We start from the raw sequence: 26,341 nt of genomic DNA, 5'->3' as shown, positions 1-26,341 counted from the left end.
TTCCAGAAGGAATGTCATAAGGAATTGAGACTGACACTCAGAACCATTGAGCTGACTCTTGCCAGTAGATACAAGTATGGGCTGATGGCTCAAGAGTCAGTTATTCACTCTAAGGTAAGGTGACCAGATTTTAACATTAGTAAAGTAAAGCGTGACACCATTGACTGGGGGGTGGGGGGGGTTCTTTTTTTAAAATATATTTTATTGATTCTTTACAGAGAGGAAGAGAGAGGGGTAGAGAGTTAGAAACATCGATGAGAGAGAAACATCGATCAGCTGCCTCTTGCACACCCCCTACTGGGGATGTGCCCGCAACCAAGGTACATGCCCTTGACCGGAATCCAACCTGGGACCCTTGAGTCTGAAGGCCAACGCTCTATCCACTAAGCCAAACCAGTTTCGGCCCCGGGGGGGGGTGGGGGGAGGGCGGTTTCTTGATTAAAAATTTGGTCTATATTGTAATCGCTTTTGGTTTTTTTAATAAAAGGAAATTCACTTCTTAGATCATCGTTGAATTTGCATCCTCTTTTCTTACTCATTATGTTAAAAATCTAAAAAAAATAATTTAAAATTATATTATAAATTATTATGTACATATTGCTTAAAAACACAGTAAGTAGGTACATAATTACATGAACATATTTTATTGTTAGTTTATAAATTAAATTAATTTGATTGTTATAAAGTAACTATATTTTAAAAATTATTTCAATCCTATATTTCTTTCTAAATAATAACAATACTAACTTGTATTATTTTTCCTCTGAATTTGCTGTAACGTAAGTTGTAAGTGTCACTTTCAAGGCCGGTGCTAGACTTTTTGCCGCCACTATAAAATATAAATAATACGAGTACTGTCTGCTAAATTCAAGAAAATTTATGTATTTATGAAATAAATAAATAAATTACTTACCTAAATTATCTGAATAGCTGATTTGTAATGACATCACTTGTTTAACTAGCTTACTAGCATGCAGTATGATGTGTATCATCTGAGAGACAGTTACAAAATGTTTTCGTCGTTGCCAATCCCCAAAAATGCCATTGTTCATTAAGTCCAAACAATGGTGGTCGAATTCTAACAACTGATCAACAATGCGAACTTTGATAAGCAGTTCTCAATAATCAGTTCTCAACAATTATTTGTTATTATTAAAGTTTAACATTATAGCCGAAACCGGTTTGGCTCAATGGATAGAGCATCGGCCTACGGACTGAAAGGTCCCAGGTTCGATTCCGGTCAAGGGCATGTACATTGGTTGTGGGCACATCCCTGATAGGGGGTGTGCAGGAGGCAGCTGGTCGATGATTCTCTCTCATCGATGTTTCTAGCTCTCTGTTCCTCTCCCTTCCTCTCTGTAAAAAATCAATAAAATATATATAAAAAAATAAATAAAGTTTAACATTATAAAATTAACAAAAATAATATAAACTCATATCCTGGCTAAATAGCCACATGGCTTCTGAAAACAGTATATTCCCTTCCCGTTCTCCCACCGTTCCCTAGCTTGTCGTGCATTCTTTCAAAAAATTGGGACTTTTTTAAAACGCCGCAGGAGGTGGGACAAATTGTTAAAAATCGGGACTGTCCCGCCAAAAGCAGGACGTCTGGTCACCTTACTCTAAGGCCAATTCAATAACAGGAGGTAGGATGCCAGAAATGAGTTGAAGTTTCAAGGAAATCAATGGAGATAGAGGGAGTTTCCAGGAATGTGGGCTGGGAAGCTGGATGGTGGTCATAGCCCAGAGATAAAAAATGCACAGGGCAAAAGATTAAGGACCAGGTTGCAACAAGGAATTCCACTGAAGGAAATAATAAGAGAAGTGGTCTCTGGGCTGAGACCAAGAATGAAATCCTTTGGTAAAAAGATAACTAACATATCTGTCCTTTATGAATATACTAGAGGCCCAGTGTATGAAATTTGTGCATGGGTAGGGTCCCTAGGCCTGGCCGTCAATCAGGGATGATCTGTGGGGCGACCGGCAGGGTGATTAGGGGCCCCCTCAGGCACGCGCCTTGGCGGGCCTGGGGCCTTGGGCTGGGGGAGCTCCTGCATTGAGTGTCTGCCCCCTGGTGGTCAGTGTGTGTCATAGCAACTGGTAGTTCCACCAGTTGTTCTGCCATTGGTCAATTTGCATATTAGGCTTTTATTATATAGGAGATATATACATATGCTTTAATTCAAGGATCCTAAGACTCTTAATAGCATATAGTACAATATCTGGGCCCTCAAAACTAGAACTCTCTGCTGTCTTACTGTTGTAACTTTACAAGCACACATTCTCATTGGATCAAATGCAGCATACCTTCTTCTGGATTTGCATTCAGTAAAGTTTAGAGCTAATACTAATGTGTTATAGTGAATAATCCTACAATTAACCAAATGTCTGGTTATTGCATTAGTTATCCATGCATGAAACTGCTGACCTCTCAAACAAAAATGAGATATTAGCCAAAAAGTGCAGCTGCCATAGGTTAAGTCATAGCTGAAATAATTGAGTGCCTGAATCATGATATTTAGATCAAACAGTGAAATCTTCCAATTTAATCCAATTTTGGTGGAAATGTATGGGTTTTTGATCAATACCAATTAAAAATAAACACCCTACATAATTTAATCTGTTTCTCAGTGGGTCAGACATTTATTTCATGGAGTTGTTGGTGCCAGCAATTCAATTAAAGAAGTGAAAGAAAGAAGAATGCATTGCAATAAACTTCAGTATTTGAAATAGCTTAATAAAATGAACTTAATCTCAAAAGTGTTTTCCCGTCCAATGTGCAAGTTTTAATTACTCCATTTTGTATTAGAAGAACTTGTTAAAAATGTCTAATTGCCACTTCCCACTGAATGATGTGCTAGAATTGCTGGGCCTTGCCTGTCTGTAAAGCACTTTGGGCTGTATTTATAGGTTTTACAGGAAGAGCTGCAGAGGACTGAGAGTGGCGATTAGTCCCGAATGCCTAGATGTCAGGAGAGGAACAGAATTGGGGGCGGGGAAGGTGCAGAAGCATAGAGAAGGCAAATGGAGAGAATTGCCATTGGAAAGCAGGAAGCATGGGGTCAGTGTCCAATAAATAATACATCTTCCTTTTGTCTTTCAAAAAGCCAGGTCTAATTAGCTAAGAGAGATGGAAATAATTCTGACATAAAAAAGCAAAGGAATGGTGGGGTGCTTTTTATAAGTGTGCTTTCCTTTTTCTTGTGTGTTCATTTCTATTTTTTTACATATTAAAAAAGAATCAAAGGTAAATAAAAATACATCACCCACAACCCCAGGACCCTAACATGCCAATATAATTATGCTTTCTTAACATGAGATTACATATTCATTTCTAATAATTCAGAAGAATTGAAATAAAAGCAGAGGTCAATAATAATGTATCACACAAAGATGAAAGCTATTTGAGTAAGGTATTTAGGACCTTGAACTGCTTCTTGATTGTTCATGACCTTTGTGAAAACACTGTGGTATAGACTGAGGCAGCCATCATCCCAAGAAATGCTGGGAGACACCACAAGGTGGGGTAAAGTCTAAGGCTTTGCTGTTACTTCTGAGGGTGGGCTAGGCAAACCATGCAAGAGCATTCAGGAAACAGCATTCTGAAATTGAGGAACCCTCCATACTTATAATGGACAGAGGTGGAAGGACGTAGGACTCTTCAGAGAGAGATCACTATGCAAGAAACATGTCCACGTCCTTACAGAAGTGACCAAGCCTGCTAGTCTAGTTATTCTGATCAACAGGGAAACCAGAGTTTAAAGCAGGAGACCAAGGACACAGCTTAACTGCTGTGCTGAACAAACTACAAGGGACAGGTAAGTATGACAGAGCCTCGGCTTCAGGACCAGCAGTGTTGGGTATTCTGTGACTAATGTACTACATGCATGCTGAGGACTGGCCTAGGCAGATCTGAGCTGATCCACAGGGTATTCTTTTTTTATATATATATAACATATTTTTATTGATTTCTGAGAGGAGAGGAGAGGGAAAGAGAGATGGGAACATCAATAATGAGAGAAAATCATTGATCGATTGCCTCCTGCACACCCTCTACTGTGAATCGAAATTGCAATCCTGGCACATGTCCTGACCCTGACTGGGAATCGAACCATGGCCTCCTGGTTCATAGGTCGATACTCAACCACTGAGCAACACCAGCCAGGTTCATTGAATGTTCTTACTAGTGACAGCAGTCTCTTTTTCCTGGTAGAGGTAAACTCTATGAGGGCAGAACGTTTTGTCTGTTTTGTTCACTGCATTATCCTTAATGACTAGAACAATGGCTGGAATGTAGTAGCTACTCAATAATTATGTGCTTAAAGAATTGACTCACTAATTAGGCTGGAATATGTTGAGTATCACATCACTAGATACCCAGTAAAGTGTGGGGTCATAGGGCAAGCTCAGGAGATGAAATGAGATGAGCTGGCTTCTCACATCCTTTGTTCAGTAGGTGTAAGATCATGAACCCATTAGCTCATTTCTCTCAGCCCCAGACTTCTCATTCATCAAGAAGAATTCTGAGTCCAGCTCACATTCTATGTCTGGTGCTATCCCTTGGGCTCTGCGGGTCATCAGACACTTACTTAACTTTTGCTTCCTCATGCTCCATTTCCCCCTGTGTGACATGTGTACTAATCATGTGTACCTCAAAGGGTTGTAATGAGGATGAAATGAGTTGGTACATGTTGGGAACTTTTGACAACATGCATTATTTGCTGCAGATAGGCACTCAGGAAATCACAGTTCTTCATTTTATTAGTAAGTCTGTTTATAATTAATTATATTTTTGAGAAACACAGTTTATGCAGATAGGCTCCCTGTAAAATTCTGTGCCTTTCATCTAAGATGGCCATTTTTGCATGGTTATTTTATTGTTGGTTTTAAAACTAGATAAAGGTTTTTATGTAAGCAGGAAGCTATCTCTCCACCTGCGTTATTTTATCTCCCATTTCCAAGTGCAATTTCTAGCACATAGGAGGCATTTAATAGATGTTTACGGATGAATTAGTAAAAGGTAGTGAAAAGATGAACTTTGATAATGGTTATAAAATACTTTAATAAAGCCCTATTTTCAAATTATTGGTCAATTACAGATGACATACAATATTATATTAGTCTCAGGTATAAGACATAGGGATTAGACATTTATTATAATTTATGAGACTGCTTTCTTAGTGTTTGGAATCTTGTAGACCAATAAGATTTTTTTCTCTTTAACAGTCTCTCAGCCATGGTAATAGTAATAATTATATTTATTGCTGTTAGAAAGAGAGTCTTATTAAAAAGAAAAAAATATATATATATATTCACATGGCAAAAAGTGAACAATACATAGTTTTACTTTTGAGATATGGAGTCCATTTAAAAAGACAAGAGGACAGTGACACACATAGTGAGGAGACACATGGTCCAGTTTAGTATTTATTCATGTATTTCATTCATGAATTCAACAGGTACTTGTTACTCAGATAGTTCTTCTGGTTCTAAGCTGTGCACTTTAGCTGCAAAAATAAAAAGCCCCCAAAGCTTAAAGTAATGGCAAAGAAATGCAATGACAGACATGAATAATTACATGAATGCTGTTACAGGGATAGAGAAACAAAAAAACGTGTTCTAGTCTGCCCAAGGGGATGCTGGGGAAAACTTCACTCAGATACTTAAGATTAAAGAATGAGTATGAAATTTCTAGGAGTTCAAATTGGGTTGGATATTCCCACCAGAGTTAACAATATCTGCAAAAATTACAAATGAGTGAAATCATGGCATCTGTGAGGAACTATACATAGGCCAAGTTAAATGGAGTGTAAATAGGAGGTGAGAATGTGTTAGGTGAGTGACATCTAGTCAGTACTACAAAGCTTTTACTTTTTTTTTTTTTTTTAAGAAGTACAGGAGTTCCAAGTATAAGATCAACAATGATTAGATTATTTTTTTTCCAAATATATTTTTGTTATTTTCAGAGAGAGAGAGAGAGGAGAGAGAGAGAGAGAGAGAGAGAGAGAGAGAGAGAGAGACATCAATGATGAGAGAGAATCATTGATTTTTTGCCTCCTGCACACTTCCTACTGGGGATCGAGCCCACAACCTGGGCGTGTGCCCTTGACAGATATTGAACCTGGGACCCTTCAGTCCACAGGCTGACACTCTATCCACTGAGCCAAACCAACTAGGGCAGTACTACAAAGCTCCTGAAGGTTTCTTTAAGTGAAAAGAATTGTGCTTGCCTACTAGAAGGGCATACTACTGTGAGTATGAAAGATAAGTTTATTTTGATTTTACAAGTTTTAAATCGTTGATAGTAGAAGCATAAGAACTAAGAAAAAAGGTACTGTTGAAGATTAGATATTTCAGGAGATACACATCTAAGCAAAGGGATGGCAGTGAAGATGGAGAAGGGAGGGAACAGAAGCAAAACTGATAAGACTTGGTAATCAGAGCTTATGAGATTGCAATCTGTTATAAATAAAATCCTCTCTGGGCAAAGAGAATATAGATCTTCCATAGGGACTTAGCTTCTACATTTTCTTCTTAAAGGACAGTAACCCCATCATGGAGATCCCACCTCATGACCTCATCTAAACCTAATTATGTCCCAAAGGCCCCACCTCCAAATACCATCACACTGGGGGATCATATTTAAACATGAATATTGAGGGGGAAAAAGTATCTGTAAGACTTTCAGTCCAAACCCATGACTCATTGTTGTCAATGGGCATAATCTTTTGGTTGGTTGGTTGGTGCGTCCTTGAAATTCCCGTGCCCTTTGGGAAAAGTCTCTGTATGTCAATTTGGTGGGAAATAATTACTGATACCATCTCTCCATTAATGCCTCTCATTATAGAAGCTCAAGAACAAGTTTTTTTCTACCCAACCATAATCACAGCTAATTTTTTGGACTTTACATCTTGGATAAAGTATTATGAGCACAGGGGCAGTTTCAGGAGGCAAGACTCATTGCAGTGCCGGTAACAATGTTGGTATGGCCCCAACTGTACCTATGCTATGGCTTTGGCTGTGGTTTCTGCTCCGATGTGGAGATCCTTTGATCACTGTCCACAATTTCCAAGTCTTATGTTCTAGCTTCCCATCAGTCCTGTGAGCTCCCAATATTCTTCCTCTAAGTTCTGTTCTTGCTTAAGATAACCTGATTTGATTTCTTTTTCTTACAGTAAGACTTTTGATGTATCTGGTCCTCATTCATTTCAGATACCCAAATGTGCTCCAATTTTCTGGAAACTCCCATTAATTGATGCCCAGAATGTAACAGCCTTTGTATCATATTCTTATCGTAGTGAACAAATGAAACAAAACCAACTTTCCCCTTATCTTAATTTTAACATTACAGCACTGATTTCATATCAGTGCAGTCTTATTCCCACTGCCTTCCATTAATCTGCTTTTTCTTTATTATGATTTCTGAGGACCTTAATAGTACTCGAATTCTCAATTTTTGACTTTTATCTTTTCCTTACTTTATTATCTAACATGCTTTTTTAGATGATTTCTTTGGATCTTTCCCACAGCTATGCTGACTCTGGTCATGTGATATAAACAATTTGATCTGTAAAACTTTCAGCCTTGGGCAGCAGCCCAATAAAAATAATATATACGTAAGATTGGGACAGTACAGTAGTCTATTTCTTCACACATTCTTGGGCTAGGCCAGACCCAGAAAATGCATGGCTTTGAAAGCTGATGGTGGTAGTCTAATCTGTACAAAAGGTCAGTTGATTCTGAAGAGTGAAGTTCCTAGTGAGCATGGACTTCTATGACTCTTTGGCCTGAGGTCCCTGGGGGGTCAAGAAACCCACCATGAATTTTGAGGGAACACAAGAATTAGTCCAAAGAAATGCCTCATTGTTGTCAATGAGATTATTATATACCCTCCCCTAATAATGAGATTCAATGGGTTAATATTTACTGAAGACTGGCTATGTGCCAGGCATTACCCTTTGTGATGGTATTTAGCCATGAGAAATACAGACCAGACCTTACACTCATTGACCTTCTACGCTAATAAAGAAGAGAACAGCCCAGCTAGCATGGCTCAGTGGTTGAGTATCTATCTATGAACCAGGAGGTCAAAGTTCGATTCCGGTCAAGGGCACATGCTCAGGTTGCAGGCTTGATCCCAGTAGGGGGCATGCAGGAGGCAGCCGATCAATGATCTCTCTCATCATTGATGTTTCTATCTCCCTCTCCTCTCCTTTCCTCTCTGAAATTAATAAAAATAGATTTGAAAAATAAAGGAGAGAATGAAGAACTTAATGAATGAATAATATGAATTTAGTTAGTGTCAAGTGATAGGGAGAAAGTAAAACCTGGCAAGAGAGTAATACAAGACTTAGGAGAGAGCACAAGTTATTAGTCTAGGGAGGCATGGCCACCTGAGAGGCAACATTTGAAAAAGAATTTGAATGTTCACGAGAAACCCACCATCCCCAAACAGAAGTGTTTCCTATGTACATGCAAAGATTGTAACACAGGTAATAGCTATTGTTCTTTTTCAATAATAGAGCCCTTGTAACTGGATAATTAAGAATGAGGTAGCCTTTAAAACCAGAATTTTCTCCTGCCCTTCTCTGAGAAAGCATTAGTAAGCTCTCCCAGGCTTGTGCAACATCTTAGGCAGTTTCGTGAGAATCACATGGCACCTTTGAATGACTGGCACAACTGGCAGAAGTCCAAGGTAGAAACCCACCACCTCCTCAACAGGGGAGGCCAGAGAAGGAAATGTGATGATTATGTTTCAGAATTCTAATTCCTAGCCTAGGACTTACGTTAGGCATGATCCTAGTGACTGTGGAAACTCCCCAAAAGAACCTGTTGGAGCCCAGCTGGCATGGCTTAGTGGTTGAATGCCAACCTATGAACCAGGATGGTCATGGTTCCATTCATGGTCAGGGCACAGACCCGGATTGCAGGCTTGATCCCCAGTGTGGGGCGTGCAAGAGGCAGCTAATCAATGATTCTCTCTCATAATTGATGACATCCCTTCTTCTTTGAGATCAATAAAAATACATTAAAAAAAGAGAAAAACCTGTTGGACTCATTTGTCCAGCTCAGCTCTTCTTGTCAGAAACATCTGATACTAAGGAGAACATCTCAGAAAGAATACAACTAGATTTGGCTTCCTCCATATAACCTCGGGCCCTTGACCACACCTGTAATGTGTGATGGCATCATCTCCCTTGATTTTTTGTTCTTTGTGTCAGACATTTTCGTAGGATATCTTGTGTTTTCTCATTTAATTGCAATGACTATTATGGCTATTAGATCGTTTTTAACTTACATTGTATAGATGAGTAAACTGACATGAAGTGATGGTTTATTTTTTTCTCTAATTCACACAAGTTATAAAGGACAAAGCAAGAGTTTACTTCAGTTCTTTCTTTAAAATATATGTTCTTATTAACGTACTCTTAAGCTTTATTTTCAAAGGAAGGCTTTTTTTTTTTAGGTAAAATAAAAAGATTGCATAGGCATTCCTGTGAGGCATAGGGATGTAAATTCTGGCTCTTTTTTCATATACATTTATTTGCATTTTCCAAACGTGCCTAGTTATTTCTATTTAAGTTCTGCCACTGGAGAAAATCATAGTTTGCTTTTTGTACCAAGCTGCAGAGCCTGCTCATTTTACCACATTTTTGTCTTCTCAGAGAGACCACGCAACTGGAATTTCATCGCTATCCATTGTTGCCTGCCAACTCTCAGAGACTGCTGACGGTGGATCAATTTTAATTTACAGCCGATCTGGAAAGGCCATTTAAGTAGTGGTAATTAAGAAGCAAAATATGGAACTGGAAATGTAGCAAAATGTGGACAGTTTTAAACTAATGAACTGCTTGAAGTCCTTTTTCTGCAAAGCCAAGCTGTTGGATGTGAAGTTTCTCTGCAGTATGTGTCATTATTTTGGCAGAGTTAAGGAACATCATTAGGTTCCCAGTATCACAGTAGGTTACACCCATCTGAAATGCTATTCTTCCCTATCCTTGCACTTCCTTTTAATAATGCTCATTTCACTTGTACCCCCCTTTTCACTATTTGTAGTCCCTGTAACTGTAATTCCATGGAGTAGAACCCAGGTCCGCCATATTTATCCATGTACTCACACACATAGAATGCATTTGGGCTTATGGTTGGTACTTAATAAGCATTTGCTTCAATCATGGAGTGACAAAATAAGTATACGAATAAAGGGAACTGTCCCATTATAGGTAAAGGTATCCATATATTCAGGGGTGCATCCCTGAGTCGTTAAATGAGACCGCAAACAAAAATCATGTTTGAGAATTTTATTTCAGACTCTACAAGTCCCAGCATTTCAATTCCAGGTTTTAAAGCTAGTATGTTTATCCATTTGTATTAATTCTAAACCTTGGGTGACCTTTAGACTTTATCTCACCTCTGTCCACATCTTCTCATCTACACCTGCACCTTCCTTCTTCTCATCTTCTTGGGGTTGAACCCCTGGCCAGTCTTTGTGGTGGGCTTCCCAAGGACAAAGACCATCTAATTTCATGATGTTGTAACCACCCAATATAAATCAACAGTTAGACACTCAGTAAATAATGGTTTAACTGAATTTCCACCTGCCTCATGACAGATGGTGAAATGTTCTAGGTCAAGAACCATAGTGTTGAAACTCCAGCTGCTTTTATTTTCCCCACTCCCCATTGCACTTTGAACAAAAGATGCAGGGAGCTATTACAGTCATTCTTACAGAACATACTGGAGGGCAAGAGGTTTCAATTGTCTGGAGAGTTTCACTTTTGGAGAATGCACATGGCAACTGGGGATACAACTGTAACCTTCTTGCACAAAAGGAAGTGAAGTCTGTATACAGTATTAGACACATTCCTGGAACTTTATTAGACTGCCTTGCATTTCAAAAGCATTTTCTGCCCTAAGTAAATATGCTTTTACATAAGGCTGTTCTACCCTGTCATTGTGTGTCTTTAGTGTTAGGTTCTTGATCTAATATTGAAAGATCCAATTTGTTGTTGTTGTTGTTGTTGTTGTTCTAAAATTCAGTGATGAGCCCAGCCGGTGTGGCTCAGTGGTTGAGCATCAACCTATGAACCAAGAGTTTACAGTTTGATTCCTGGTCAGGACACATGCCTGGATTGCGGGCTCGATCCCCAGTAGGAGGTGTGCAGGAGGCAGCCAATCAATGATTCTCTCTCATTGATGTTTCTATCTCTATTCCTCTCCCTTTGTTTCTGAAAGCAATAAAATATATTAAAAAAATAAAATAATATCCAGGGATGAGCATGTTTCTTAGATTTGATAATGGATATGGCTTCTCCAGGTAACTTAGGTAGCTTGACATGATTTACATACATTACAGTTACTTTCCCTCACACTTGTCATCTTGGTAAATGCATTCACTAGTCAATCTCATCTCACAGCCTGGGCATTGACATACCAGGCTGACGATGGTCCGATAGGGGATTGGAAACTTGTCTGTCTCCTTCCTGCATACTTCCTCCTCCTTCATGTCAGCAAATTTTCCTGATGCCCTTAATGAGATGAGTTTTATTTTTTTCTTATAGAATTATTTATTTACATCTCTCTTATAATCCTAACCCAATTCTATTATTCTAATAATCAGTAGTAAAATATTTAAGGGGAAAATCATGTTCTTTGATTCAGAATTCCTAATGCTAATACATTACTTGACATCGATTCATATTCTGTAAAAGGAATGGATGCATGAATGAATAAATAAAAGATCTGCAAAAAATGCAGAGTTGAATTTATGGTGTATTCTATGGAATACTTCTATTTTGACTCCTGACTTTGAAAAGTGTTGGTTTGATGTAAATGGATTTATTTCTAATCATATTTAATTGTTGTAAATAGTGTTAATCAATGAATTCAATATTATGTATTCGTGTATCTATTTGTGTGGCTTATTTTGTTTTCTTTTTTTTTTGTCCTTATGACTTTATATGTAAATGGAAAAAAGTACTATAGCTTAGAGAATACCTTAGTAATTTAGAAACTAACACTTCCCTCCTGGACCATCCATGTTATGTGACCCAGAGGGCAAACAAAATGGAAAGGGACACAACATTTCTTTTCCCCAATATGCCTCTCCAGCATTGAGATGTTTTGAATTATTTATTATGTTTACTCAGAAGGAAAAAGATAGAGGTTTTCAGTCCTTATAATGAGTAGAACAAAGTGCAAAGATCAAATAAAGTCAAAGAAAAAAATCCAATAAATAATGAAAGAGTCATGTAAATTAGCATTTGTTTTTGGAATGCCTTACATTGTAAAGTCATGGATTATGTTTAAGGAAGCTTTAGGAATGAATAAAAGTCCTCTCATTGTGGTGCATTACTTCATTTTTCTTTACTATAGTTACGTGGACCAGTAGTGCCACAAAGTGTCCAGAATCTCACTGCCTTCAAGGTGGGCTTTGGGATATAGTTCTGGAAATTCTATACTACCCATGTAAAAAACATGAACACGTTTAGGCAACATACCAAAGGTCACCGGTATCCAAATTTAAGGCATGCACAGAACAAATAGCAGAAAACACAACTATTAACCAGGTCTGGGGCAAAGTTGTGAGAAAGGAGGCTACTGTTTCATATATCTAAAAAAAAAAAAAAGAAAGAAAAAAAGAAAAGCTGGTAAAAATGGTCACTCTCTCCCTATTGTCAAATATTGTCCTGGGAAAAAGATATGTCCACCTAATACCAACACCCCTGGAAAAAGGCTAGTGATTGCATAAATATCAAAGGGCAAGAAGTCCTTACCTCTAAGCAATAAATAACACTGTCTTACTCCTTCATTTAAAAAGTGACTTCTGCCCAGCTGCTATGGGTCAGTGGTTGAGCGTCGACCTATGAACCAGGAGCTCACGGTTTGATTCCAGGTCAGGGCACATGCCCGAGTAGCAGGCTTAATCCACAAATTAAAAAATAATTTAATATCAAATTAAAGACACTTAATTTGATATTACATTTTAGAAGTTTATTATAAATTTAGGAAATCAAGCCCTTTTCAGATACATGGTTTGCAAATATTTTCTCCCAAATTTTAGGTTGTCTTTTTATTGTTTGTTTGTTTATTTATTTATTTTAGGGAGAGGAAGGGAAAGAGAGAGCAACATGCATATGAGAGAGAAACATGAATCAGTCTCCTCCCCAATGCACCCCAACTGGGGATCAAACCTGAGACCTGGGTATGTGCCCTGACAGGGAATGGACCCCACCACCATTTGGTGTACAGGATGGTGCTCAATCCAACTGAGCCACACCAGCCAGGGTGTAATTATGAATTTTTGAAGAAGAGAAAGATATCACTTCTCGTTTTATATACTATATAAAAAGATTTTGATTTATATTCCAACAATGTGGTAAAAAATGTGGAAAGAATGCAGACTTCTCAGGGTCAAAAGACCTGAGATTGAGCTCAGAGTTTGCTAGGAATTTATAATACAATCATGGGAAAATTATATCTACACTTCCTCAACTCATTAATAACATCTCTGAAAAACATTATTACTCTTAGCCAGTTTTATAAATGAAGACACAAAGGCAAGTGATTGACAAGTGCCAAACAGCCAGGAAATGGTGGAGCATATTCTAAGCACAGAAAATCTGTGCCCATTAAGCAATATCACCATATCCTTTCCCCAGTCGATGGTGACCTCTAATCTATTTTCCATGTCTATGTACCTTTCTAGACATTTCTTATAAGTGTAATCATACAATATTTGTCCTTGTGTCTGGTCTATTTCCTTTAGCATAATAATGTTTTCAAGGCTCATCCATGCTGTAGCACAAGTTAGGACTTAATGTTTAGCTGAATATTTTAATAGCTGAATAATATTCCATTGTTTAAATATACAGAGGCTCACTTAACCACCACTAAGCTATACTATAACATGTGAAGGAGTAGTGATAGTTGTTAACTTTCAGAAATGTTACACAAATTAAATATAATGGAAGTCAAAATATTCTGAAAAGCACTATACATATTTTAAATACTATTGGTTTTGAAACTGTGTTCCTTAGTTAAACCTTATTCCTCCTGTCATCCTATCTAATAAAGAGGGAATATGCTAATTGACCTTCACACAGTCATAAAAGATGGCAGTGCCCACAGCCAATAAGGAGGGAATATGCTAATTGACTGCCACGCCCTCAAAGATGGCAGTGCCCACAGCCAACAAGGAGGGGATATGCTAATTGACTGCCACGCCCTCAAAGATGGCAGCTCCCACAGCCACAAGATGGTGGTGCCCAGTCTCCTCAGCCCTGCTGGGGCAGACTTGCCACGCTCCTGCCTCCAGAATCCACCAGTCCCTTCAGCCCCCCAGTTGCCAAGGGCTGGCCCGAGGCACAGGCAAACCTCAGATGTCAGCTGCCCAGACACCCAGGGCCGCCTGAGGTTCAGGTAACCAGGGCTGGCTGAGGCTTGTGCTGCCAGCAGTGGCAGCAGCAGAGGTGTGATGGGGATGTTGTCTTCCCCTGATTGCTGGGTTGCCTCCTGCCCCTGAGGGCTCCTGAACTATGAGAGGGGGCAGGCTGGGCTGAGGGACCCCCATGCAGTGTGTGAATTTTCATGCACCAGGCTTCTAGTAATATATAAAGACCATATCTGACACTAAAGAGAGTTATGACCTTGAATCACACCATTTTAAGTAACCATTTTTTTTTTTTAACAGAAGACTACAGTAGGGTATTGGGGGAGGAGTTATCTCTGTTTTCAAGAAATATCCTAAGTTAAGTCCTGATTCTGCTTGCCAAACAATATTTTACTTGAGCCATTTACTAAATCTCCCTGAGCCTCAGTTGCTTGGTGTGTTGAAAAGGTAGGGAAGGGATAGACAATCTCCAAAATAACATCAGTGTTAATATTTTGTAGGCCCATCTAAGGCATAACTGAGATAAACTATGGAAATATTAATGGCTAGAGTCAAAGTTTTAGAAATAAAAAATTAATTATTTTGGAAATGGGTCCTGTGACATAGGGCTTTCTGGAGAACACTGGAGTAATTAACAGAAATCTATTGAGAAAGGAGTAATTTTGGACTATTCCCAAATAGGGGCTATTGCGACTCTCTGCAGCTAATAGGTAATTGCCTTAATCGAAGCACTTTATGTATTAATTAATCTTCAAAATCCCTCTATAGAATAAAACATTAATGAGAAAATCAATTTATCAACAAATACTCAGTAAAAGACGATGTAAGTTGCTCAAGGCTATGGAGTAAGTCATGGCTCAGGCTTGAGTGCAAAGGCAGACCTCCCAGGCAGACCTGGGCCATTGAGGTTCTGCACAAAATATCATTTTATGAATATAACTTATAGGTGCTACAGTCACCTCATTGAGGATCTTGAGGCCGGTACCACTCAGTTCAATTTCTGGCAAAATCAGCCTTGTCTTCCTTTCTTCTGTCTTATTGAGCCACTAGTTTCCACTGGATATGCTATTAGGTGGTGAGTATACCAAGATAGATAAATCACAGCAAGAGTCCTGCCCTTGGGGAGTTTGCTGTCTAAAGAGAGAGAGACAGACATGTAAAAAGCCAATTACAAATATAGTGTTATCACTTTTGAGTGGAGGTAGGGATAAAGAGATCAACAAACCAGGAGAGGAAATTTGCTTTTCAAAATAAGCGATCAATGATCACTATTAAGTAGCAGTCACAAGTGGCAAACTCAAATTTAAGGAACTATATACCTGCACCAAATGAATCTTATTTCTGGACTAATTGTGCTCAATTATCTGCCTGATCTGCTTTGTCTACTTGTCAGCTCTTTGACTTCCTGAAGCTGAGGTCCCTGGCACTACCCAGATGTCCAGAAGAGCAATCGCTGCTCTAGGACCTTAGAAGGTACTTATGCCAAAGAGAGGGATCATCCCGTTATCCTGGCAAACAGGGTTGGCAGAGAGCGCTTCTGTAGAAAGCATGCACCTGAGGAGACAGGTGTGTCTGTTATCTACTGCTGCACAGCAGACTACCCAAAGCTTTGTGACCTAAAAAAACCCAACCATTTTATCATATCTCCTGGTCCTGTGTATCAGGAACTGGAGCAGGGTTCAGCTGGGCAATCCGTCTGCTCCATGTGACATTAACTGGGTCATTCTGTGCGTTTCATGGGGTGGCTTCACTGTCATGCCTGTGCCTTAGAAGGAATGCTGGAAGGCGGGGCTCAGCTGTGTCCATCACCCTCACCATGAAACGCTCTTCCACAGGCCATCTCCAACAGGGCAGTTGGGGGACTCAGGGCTCCCCGAGACCATGGCACAGCCACAGGTTCTCCTATAGGCCAAGCTTGGATCCTGTAGAGTGTCCTGCTCTCTGTTCTCTGTTGCTCAAAACAGTCTCAGGTCTGGCCAGATTCAAAGGGCAGTGAGATAGAGTCTGTCTATCTTTTGGTGAAAGGAGTGACAAATGATGTGGCCAACTTATATCTAACATCACTACAGACTTACATAGACATCTTTTATCCACCCAGAACCTTCCACCCAGCAGGAAGAGAGAGTATTAGGCTTTTTTGGGCTGTGTCTATATTTTCAAATGTAGTGTCTAAAAGTCGCGAGCGGAGCAAAAATAATAATAAATTCAAATGGGCCCAAATGTCTACAGAGTGCACAAAATATCTTTGTATTCATCTGTGATGGGGTTAACTGGTATTATTGAACCTCTTCTGCATGCCACACTTTTTATCTGCATCGCTTCATAGAGTCCTCACAACAACCATTTTGAGAGAAGCACTTTATCTTCATCTTGCACTTGAGGAAACCTATTGAGAAGCACACATGTTGCTGTCCCAGAGCATGCAGGGAGGTGAGGTTCTTTCTTTTTTTGTTGTTGTTGTTGCTAATCCTCACCCGAAGATATTTTTCCATTGATTTTTTAGAGAGAGTGGAAGAGAAAGCAAGAAACAGAGAGAAACATCCATGTGAGAGAGACACATGGATTGATTGCTTCATGCATCCCGACCAGAGCAGGGGAACATGCAACCAAGGTACATGCCCTTGACCGGAATTGAACCTGGGATCCTTCAGTCCATGGGCTGACGCTTTATCCAATGAGCCAAACTGGGGAGGGCTGGAGGTGAGGTTCTTTGATGTCATAGCCCTGGTCTTTCCATGAAGTCACACTGTCATCTCAGAGCCCCAGGAGACCCATGTGCTACCAGGACAGGCGTCATTATTCCCATTTCACACATAAGATAGCCCAGCCTTATGGGGAGCATTTTCACCAGTACTACACAGCTGAAGAGGAAAGGCCTAGGACTTGAACCCATGCATTTTTAAGCTCCAGAAACTGCAGAGCAAGAGAAAGGTGGTAAAATGCCCAGGTGTTACCATAACACCATTTCCTTGCAATCATTTCAACTGTCTGAAACAATACCCAAACTGTATGTAACCTTTTATCATTTTTATGCTTATGACTGTTTGCTAATGGGAAATGTAAATCCTTTGCAATTTACAGCAGGTTTTACATTAGTGGCAGCGTTCCCATAGTTTCGTTATCTGAGTTTGTCTTAAACATTTATTACTAATTTGACACCACTGTTGTTCTAATTAAAGTTCATTCTTCTACATGAAATACAGTATTATAGGAAGCAGCGAGAACATTTTCTTTCTAGTTAGATTGCCAGATATATCATGGGTGGTTTACAATAAATGTTGGAAGTAATTTTATTTGTTTAGAAAACCATCCTTTCCATCATTCTAACTTCATATTATCTCCCTGCATTTTTCCAGCTAATTCTTGTGCTGCATTAAAAGCCTTTTTATACAATGGTTTTTTTGTTTAGGCATGATTTTTAATTAAAATAAGTGTTCAAATAGCTTAATTGCCTGACAGAAGATGTTAGAATTTTCCAAGCGTGACCTATACATTTAGCATAAAATTACAAAAAGTTTCTTATTAAAAAAAAGGATAGGTTTGAAGATAAAATTAGGTCATCCTAAAACTCTTTTAACATAAGCACAAGCTGAATAAGCTCTACTCATTTACTGACCCCCTTTGGCTCCACTTCCTAAATACATCTTATAAGGGCCTCTTTTCTGTAATCCCCACTTCCTCCCTTCAGGTCACTGGTTGGTTCTCAAACTGTACATTAGGATCACCTTGGAAGTTTAAATGTAATACCAGTTCCTGAGTTGGCCCCCAGACACTCTGATTTAATTGGTATGGAATGGGGCCAGAGAATGTGGGGTTCTAATTCTTTCTTGGGTGATGTTGACGTCATTGTTCCAGGAACAAAACATTGAAAACCACCTTTCTCATTTCTTGCTCCTTGATGCTACTTGATATATGTCACACGGAACTCAAGCAGCATTAGTGTCACCTGGCAGCTCGTTGGAAAGGCAGAATTTAGGTCCTTGTTCTACTGAATCACATTTTGCATTTTAACAACACTCCCAGGGGGTCTGAGGGAACAGTAAAGTGTGAGAAGAGCTCAAATGAATGCCTTAGCCATCTGTCACCTGGACTATTTAACCATTTCTTTGATGCTTATTCTTACCCACCTCCAACCTGTTCTTCACATTGCTTTCAACCTATCTTTCTAACATGCATAGACAACCATGGCTATGATCATAAGTTTAACTTGATGGAAATGCTTCATATCCTCCCTAACATGACATTTAAACTCCTTTCTTCATCATGTAAGATCTGCCTTCGGCCCCTCATTCCCCATCCCCAGACATTAGCTTGCCATGAACACAGCCAAGCACTTAGATGTTCTTCATAAGATGCTCACTCTGCAGGAAACAGTCTCCTGACATTGCCTAATGCCTGTGCGCTGTGGTACTCTGGCTGAGAAATGCAGCCACACAATTGTTGAAGTAAGAAGACAGTGAAATAGAAAGATAGTTGCTCATGAAAATCAGAGTTGCCTTGTGAATCTGAATTCTGTTCTTATTTTCCAGTGTCCTTACATTGTTTATTAATGCGTACAATGGGGTTAATGAGAGAACTGTTTTATTTATTTAAGTTTTTATTAAAGTACTAGAGGCCCAGTGCACAAAAATTCATGCACTCAGGGGGGTCCCTTAGCTCGGCCTGCACCCTCTTGCAGTCAGGGAACTCTCAGGGGATGTGAGACTGATGGCTTACAGGGAGAGGGCCTAAGCCACAGTCTGGCCTCCCTCTGCGGGAGGCAACCCGCAGGGCAATCGAGGACAGTGTTGGCCAGCGAGTGGCTGGCCCCACCCTCTGGATCGCCCCTCCATTGTGGGTCACCACCACCCCCTCCCCCATCACTGTCCCCTCCCTCTGCCCGCTGGCACCTGCCTTGGCTTGCCTGGCACTGCCCACTCACCGGTCCCACTCCCTGCTGACCTGTCATTCCACCGTTTGGTCAATTTGCATATTAGGCTTTTATTATATAGGATGGTTAATATACAATATTATATTAGTTTCAAGTGCACAACATAATGATTCCACATTTCTATACCTTACTTGTGAGCACAAGTCTAATAACAAAGTATTTACGATATTATAAACTATATTCCAAGCGTGTATTTACAATATTATAAATTATAAACTATATTCCCTGTGCTGTACATTGTATCCCTGTAACTTATTTAGTTTATCAATGAAAGTTTGTATCATATCTTTTTCCCCTTAACCCTTTTCAATCCCCCAACCCTTCTCCCCTCTGGCAACCATCAGTTTAAATCAGTTTGTTTTCTGTATTTGTAAGTCTGTTTCTTTTTTGTTTTGTTTGTTCATTTGTTTTGCTTTATAGATTTCACAGATAAGTGAAATCATGTTGTATTTGTCTTTCTCTATCTGACCTATGTTACTTAGCATAACACCATCTAAGTTTATACATGTTGTCACAAATGGCAAGGCTTCATCCTTTTTATTGCTGAATAGTATTCCATTGTGTATATATGCCACACGTTTTTTAATTAGTCTATTGATGGACATCTAGTTTACTTCCATAACTTGGTTATTAATAGATAATGCTGTGATGAACATAAGGGTGCATATATCTTTTGAAACTACTGTTTTTGTTATTTCTTTTTTAATATCTTTTTATTGATTTCAGAGAGGAAGGAAGAGGGAGCGAGAGATAGAAACATCAATGATGAGAGAGAATCATTGATCGGCTGCCTCCTGTTGGATTCCCAGTCAGGGATTAAGCTGGAAACCAAGACATGTACCCTGACCAGGAATCAAAATGTGACCTCTTGATTCATAAGCCAATGTTCAACCACTGAGCCACACTGGCCTGGCTGTTTTCATCTTTAGATAAATATCCAGAAGTGAAATTGTGGGGGTCACGTGGTAGATCTATTTTTAATTTTTTGAGGAACCTCCACACTGTTTTCCATAGTGACAGCACCAATTTGTAGTCCTACCAACAGTGCAGGAGGGTTCTAGTGAGATGTTGTACATAAAACACTGGTGGCCACCTGACCTGCACAGAGTAGGTACTTCATTAGTGTCGGTGTGTCTTTCCACCTAGCACAGCAGTAGATTTATAGAAAGCTCTTAATCATGGAAATGTGCTTGATGTACTGCCAATCAAAGGAGGATGCATAAAAGCAAGATAAGACACCGACCACACCTACCAGCAGTTTCTTAAATTTTCTTTTTTAACCTCTAAGTGATGAGTTCAAAATACCTTTTGCTGAAGCTCTGCACTGACCCAATTCCTTTGCACTTAATATAAAATGAAAAATGACTGGATTAAGGAGGAACTTCTTTTCCAGGAACCAGATGAAAGAAAGAATGCCCTTTCCTTTCAATTCTGTTTTGAAAAATCTGCAGAGCACTTAAAATATTTTATATTTCATATTAAATATTTCAGTTACATTGGAAAAGTGCATAACTCCTAGTGAATGGTCCTGCAATTAAAATATTTAACTGAAGAAAAATGGTATCCTTTTTTTCCTCTACTGAAATGGAAAGTTATTTAATTTTTGATTATATAACATTACCTAGGACTCCCACAAAGGCCTGCCCTACATTAGAAATATTGCATTGTATAAAAGTCTTTTATTTCTAGCTCTCAAATTGTAAATAATATATAAGTATTGCTTAAATTGGTAAAATAAAAAAAAATGAATCATTCCTTTTTAATAGTCCATATGAATAATTACTGGATCAATAGTTCACAGCAACCTGCAATTAAATGTATTTAATAATTCAGTCAAATGGCCACATTTTATATTTGAAGACCATTAAAGTAATAGTATGCATCAGACAAAGCCTTAGAGGACATTCAGGAAACTTGGAAGAACAGAAAAGCTACAATCATAGTCTCAGCTGCCAGCAAACCTCAAGAATGTGGATGTTCAGGAGTTGGCCTAAAAGCTGCTGCAAACTCTGCCATGGCTGCTTGCTCCACTGTCTGCCTCAGCTTCCACAGGTGCATGCTGACTTTCCCTTTTCTCCCTCTCCAGACCTGTGAAAGTGCCTCTTTTTGTTTTTTGTTTTGTATTGTTAATCCTCACCTGATGATATTTTACCTTGATTATTTGTTGAAAGAGAGTGGAAGGGAAGGGGAGAGACACAGAGAGAAAAATATCCATGTGAGAGAGACATTGATTGGTCTCCTCCCATACATGCCCTGACTGGGGCCTAAAACCTAGGTATGTGCCCTTGACCTGAATGGAACCCTGGAGTCCTTCAGACTGCAGGCCAATGCTCTATACTTTGAGCAAACCTGCTAGGGCTAAAAGTGCCTCTCATTGGTGGACTCCTAGGGACTTGATTACAAAGGAGTCTGGGAAATGTATTTTTGAGAAGTCAAGGCCTTGCATCTCCAGGAAGGCTTAGGATGGCAATGATAGGAAAATACCAACCATATCTAGCATACATATATACTTTTTTAAAAAAATACATATATACTTATTTTCTATTTTCCTTACAAAACATAAGCTCCATGAAGCAAGGACTATATCAATTTTTCCCAAGGATACAGTCCAAATACATAGAATAGTAGCTAAAATTCAGCAGACACTCAAAAAGTGTTTAACAAGTGAAGTGAGTGAGTGAGTGAGTTGTGGAACCTGAAGCTGGTATTCCAGTCTTTATTTGTACTTCACCCTTAGGTGAGTTAGGTTCAAGACAAAGGCCAACCCTCTGCTTGGAAGCTTGCAGCCACCACTTCTACCCTGGAAATGCTGTCATGGCCTCACAACCTCACACATTACTCAGTGGGTGAGAGCAAGATCTAAGGAGGCTAGAAAGGGTGTTGGAATCAGAGTCTAAAGGCTTCGGCTTCTCACTGGTCTATACTTCTGATAGCTGGGGGACTTATAGAAGACAATTTGCTTCCCTAGGCCTCAATTTTGTTTTCTGAAAAATGGAGACAATGATTGACAGCCTGCTTAGCTCACAGGGCTGTTGGGAATATCAGTTAAGACCATGTATTTTGCTGCTCATTCACTCATTCATTCATCAAACATCTACCACACCCTTACTCTATCCCAGGGATAGCATAAGAGACTGGGTATACTGAAGTGTATAAGACAGCAGCCCTGCATCTGAAATCTAGACCGAATTTATGAGGCTGCATGAATAGCCAATGAAGTGAACCCAATAAGAGTTGGAATGAGAAGAGTAACCTCATAACTCAAAGTAGCACAGAGGATGGGCTATTCCTCTACTGAAGGAGTCAGCTACACTTCACAAGTGTGCTGGTGTTTCAGCAGGATTTGCCGGCTAAGCCACATACAGTCAAGTGGAGAACCAGAAGGAGGTGTGTGGTGCTGTATTTCAGATATATAGTATCAGATAGGACAATATCCTATCTAATAAAACAGTAATATGCAATCATCACTCTGCTACACTCACAAGCCATGCCCACCAGCCAATCAGAAAGAGAATATGCAAATACACCCAACCAAGATGGCTGCAGCCTTGGCCGTTGGGGCGGAGCCTGGCAGTTGGAGCCAGCTGGGGTCCCTGCCCAGGGCCTGAGCCTCAAACAGAGGCTTTAGGCCTTGGCTGCGGGTAGAGCCAGGCGATTGAGCCAGCTGGGGTCCCCTGCAGGCGATTGGAGCCAGCTGGGGGTCCCTGCCCAGGGCCCAAGCCTCAGCCAGAGGCTCGCAGCCTTGGTGGGTGGGGCAGAGCCAGGTGATCAGAGCAAGCTGGGGGTCCCTGCCCAGAGCCCAAGCCTCTGCCAGAGGTTTGCAGCCTTGGCTGAGGGTGGAGCCGGGCGATTGAGCCAGCTGGGGGTCCCTGCAGGTGATTAGAGCCAGCTGGGGGTCCCTACCTAGGGCCTGAGCCTCAAACAGAGGCTTTAGGCCTTGGCTGCGGGTAGAGCCGGGTGATTGAGCCAGCTGGGGTCCCCTGCAGGCGATTGGAGCCAGCTGGGGGTCCCTGCCCAGGGCCCAAGCCTCAGCCAGAGGCTTGCAGCCTTGGGGGGTGGGGCAGAGCCAGGTGATCAGAGCAAGCTGGGGGTCCCTGCCCAGAGCCCAAGCCTTGGCCGTGGGTGGAGCCGGGCGATTACACCAGCTGGGGGTCCCTGCTCAGGGCCCGAGCCTCAAACAGAGGCTTGAGGCCATGGCCAGGGGCGGAGCCTGGCGATCCAGCCAGGTGGGGGTCCCCTGCCAAGGGCTGGAGGCTTTATGCCTTGGCAGGGGCGGAGCCAGAGATCATAGGAGATAGGTGTGAACTACAGAGGAAATACCTTTTCTGACCGCTCATTGGCTAAGCTCCCTGTATGCCACTGGTAATATTCTTAGTAACTTGGGTATAAGGATCCAAAAAGGTGATCTAGGGCTTTTCCACCACACTCCTGGGGAGAAAAACAAAGGTCTGCTGCTGGAGGGCTAAGAAATGTCATAACCTGACCTACACGGTTTGGCTCAGTGGATAATGCCTAGGTTTGCCAACTGAAGAGTCCAGGTTAGATTTTGATCAAGGGCATGTTCCTAAGTTGCAGGCTCCTCCCTGGTTGGGGCCCAGGTCAGAGCTCATGCAGGAGGCAACCAATCTAAGTATTCCTCTCACTTTGATGTTTCTCTCTGTCTTTCCCTTTCTCTTCCACATTCTCTAAAAGTCAATGGAAACATATACTCAGGTGAGGATAAAAAAAAAGAAAGAAATATCATATTCTATGAAAGACACATCTTGAAAATGCCTAAAGAAAGTTGTCATTTTTTCATGGTGAAGGGACTGGAGTCTGTGTTGATGAAAACACCTTGGTGGCTGCGGTGTCTGGCAGTGGCTCCAGCAGCAGGGTGATGGGGCTGGTGCCTTTCCCTGATCAACCCGGTTGTCTCCCACAAAGGGAGGCCAGACTGAGGCTTAGGCCCGCTCCTTATGTGGAGCAGGCCTAAGCCGTCAGTAGGACATCCTCTGAAGGCTCCCAGTATGTGAGAGGGGGCAGGCTGGGCTGAGGAGACCCCCCGCCCCCCGCCCAGTGCATGAATTTCGTGCACCAGGCACCTAGTCTATAATAACAAAAGGGTAATATGCTAATTAGACCACATGTCCTTCTGGATGAAGCTGGGGCTGCGAGGGAAGCCTGGGTTCTGGGTGCCAGAGGGAAGCTGGTGCAGGCAGCTGGGGGGAGAAAGGCTTACTCTTGCATGAATTTCATGCATTGGGCCTCTAGTTACATATACTATGTATTGTTGGACATCATTTCATGTGCTTATTTGCCATCTATTTTTTGGTGAATGTTTGTTATATATTCTTTGTCAGATATGAGTTTTGCAAATATCATATCCCAGTCTACGTCTACTCCTTTATTCTCTTAATGGGGTCTTTCACAGAAAGAAGTTTTAAATTTGATTTTTGATTTATCTTTTTTTATTCTCTTGTAGATTATTTTTTTCATGTTGTATATAAGGTATTTTCACTTAGTCTAAAGATCACAAAGCTTTATAGCTTTGGGCTTTATAGTCGAATCCATAACCAATTCTGAGTTGCATTTTTGTAAAAGATAAAAATGTAGGTCAAGGTCCTTTTTTATTGAAAGTTGGGCATATGGTTTTTAAATACTTTAAACACTATATATTAAAAAGACTGCATTTCCCCATTAAACTCCAATTTTATCTTTGACCAAAATCAATTGACCCTAAGTATGGGGTCTGTTCCTGGACTCTCTATTCTACTTCATGGGTCTATGTATCTGTCCTTTCATTAATACAGCAAGACTTTGATTATTGTAGATTTAGTGTCTTGTCATCAGGGAGTATGAATCCTCCAAGTATTTTATATTTCAAAGTCTTTTTAGTTATTTCCAACCTTTGATTTTCCATATAAACTTTATAATAAGCTAGTTGATAACTACAAAAAAATCCTGCTGGGATTTTAATTGAGCTTTTATTAAATCTATGGATCAGTTTGGGGAGAACTGACATCTCAATGCTGTGTTTTCAAATTCATGAACTCTACTTAAGTCTACATTGATTTCTTTCATCAGTGTATTATAATTTTCATTGCATGGATTTTACTAGTCTTTCCATATATGTCATGCTTTTTTATGCTATTTTTAAATTTTATTTGCACTTTTCCATTGGTAGTATAGGAACATACAATTGATTATTACATTGATATTCAATACTACAAACATGTTTAATATATTTAGTTTGAGAATATTTTCTGTTCATTTTCATATAATTTCTTTCTATATATATATTTATTTATTTATTAGCCTTTTGCACTGTCTTGAACCTCTGATTTTGTATTGAATTAGAATGTTAAGGACAAAATTCCTTTCTCAATTTTAATTTTAGAAAAGGAGTAGTCAGTCTTTTACTATTAAATATTATGATATTAATGTCCCCTTGTATTTCTTATTGCTAAGGTTACAATATGAGTAGATGTTGAATCTGGGAGAGTCAAGAGCGTGTTGTCTCCTAGAACCTTTGGAAGGAGTGTGGTCCCACTGGCACCTGGATTTTAGACGTCTGTTCTCTCCAAAACAGTAAGAGAATAAGTGTCTGTTAAGTCACCCGGTTTCTGATAAATTGCTATGGCAGCCACAGGAAATTAATACACATTCTCTGAAATTATAGTACCATCTGTGCAAATTCAAGATTTGAATCCTAGTCATTGGACTCCAAAGCCTTTGCTCTTACCACTATATACCGGTACCTCTTCAGGCTCAGCTTTCTGTCATGTAGCTTTCTGTGGGAGACAGAACTTGTGCAAAATGAGATAATTTTCTCTTCTCACCATGTTTATGTATCCATTGATATTTATCTGACAGACACTGTGCTGAGCAGCGTGAATGTAACACATGGGAGAGACATGGTCGATGCTCATGGGGCTGCCAGTTTAGTGGTGAGAACAGACCACAAATCAATCTTCTGATAAATGTCTAGTTAGCAATAATGACATACACTGTAAAGGAACAAAGCAGTGAGAATGATATAA

At 40.0% G+C, this 26,341-nt stretch overlaps 1 long non-coding RNA gene across 1 annotated transcript; it reads left to right on the top strand.

The window, feature by feature from the left end:
- Positions 1 to 35: 35 nt before the first annotated feature.
- Positions 36 to 25,814, top strand: LOC129150918 (uncharacterized). Its single transcript, XR_008557730.1, has 3 exons — positions 36 to 114; positions 9,666 to 9,903; positions 25,770 to 25,814. It is a non-coding gene; the product is annotated as an uncharacterized LOC129150918 (long non-coding RNA).
- The last annotated feature ends 527 nt before the right edge of the window (positions 25,815 to 26,341 follow it).

This window comes from Eptesicus fuscus, chromosome 2 (assembly GCF_027574615.1).
Source record: "Eptesicus fuscus isolate TK198812 chromosome 2, DD_ASM_mEF_20220401, whole genome shotgun sequence".
NCBI lineage: Eukaryota > Metazoa > Chordata > Mammalia > Chiroptera > Vespertilionidae > Eptesicus > Eptesicus fuscus.
This window is presented reverse-complemented; position numbering and strand designations above follow the sequence as displayed.